The sequence below is a fragment of the Schistocerca americana genome, unplaced genomic scaffold (assembly GCF_021461395.2).
Source record: "Schistocerca americana isolate TAMUIC-IGC-003095 unplaced genomic scaffold, iqSchAmer2.1 HiC_scaffold_47, whole genome shotgun sequence".
Lineage (NCBI taxonomy): Eukaryota > Metazoa > Arthropoda > Insecta > Orthoptera > Acrididae > Schistocerca > Schistocerca americana.
This window is the reverse complement of record NW_025726203.1, coordinates 244472-245000: the sequence shown is the minus strand read 5'-3', so window position 1 is coordinate 245000 and position 529 is coordinate 244472. Positions and strand designations below refer to the sequence as shown.

At 50.7% G+C, this 529-nt stretch overlaps 1 non-coding gene across 1 annotated transcript in view; it reads right to left on the bottom strand.

Annotated features, from left to right (window-relative positions):
- LOC124584158 overlaps positions 1 to 529 on the bottom strand; it is a 1910-nt gene extending 1381 nt beyond the window's left edge. The window contains exon 1 of the ribosomal RNA XR_006974565.1: positions 1 to 529. This exon is cut by the window's left edge and continues 1381 nt beyond it. This is a non-coding gene — a ribosomal RNA (small subunit ribosomal RNA).

Here is a 529-nt window from a genome sequence, read left to right as displayed (position 1 = left end):
TCCGATTACGGGGCCTCGGATGAGTCCCGTATCGTTATTTTTCGTCACTACCTCCCCGTGCCGGGAGTGGGTAATTTGCGCGCCTGCTGCCTTCCTTGGATGTGGTAGCCGTTTCTCAGGCTCCCTCTCCGGAATCGAACCCTGATTCCCCGTTACCCGTTACAACCATGGTAGGCGCAGAACCTACCATCGACAGTTGATAAGGCAGACATTTGAAAGATGCGTCGCCGGTACGAGGACCGTGCGATCAGCCCAAAGTTATTCAGAGTCACCAAGGCAAACGGACCGGACGAGCCGACCGATTGGTTTTGATCTAATAAAAGCGTCCCTTCCATCTCTGGTCGGGACTCTGTTTGCATGTATTAGCTCTAGAATTACCACAGTTATCCAAGTAACGTGGGTACGATCTAAGGAACCATAACTGATTTAATGAGCCATTCGCGGTTTCACCTTAATGCGGCTTGTACTGAGACATGCATGGCTTAATCTTTGAGACAAGCATATGACTACTGGCAGGATCAACCAGGGA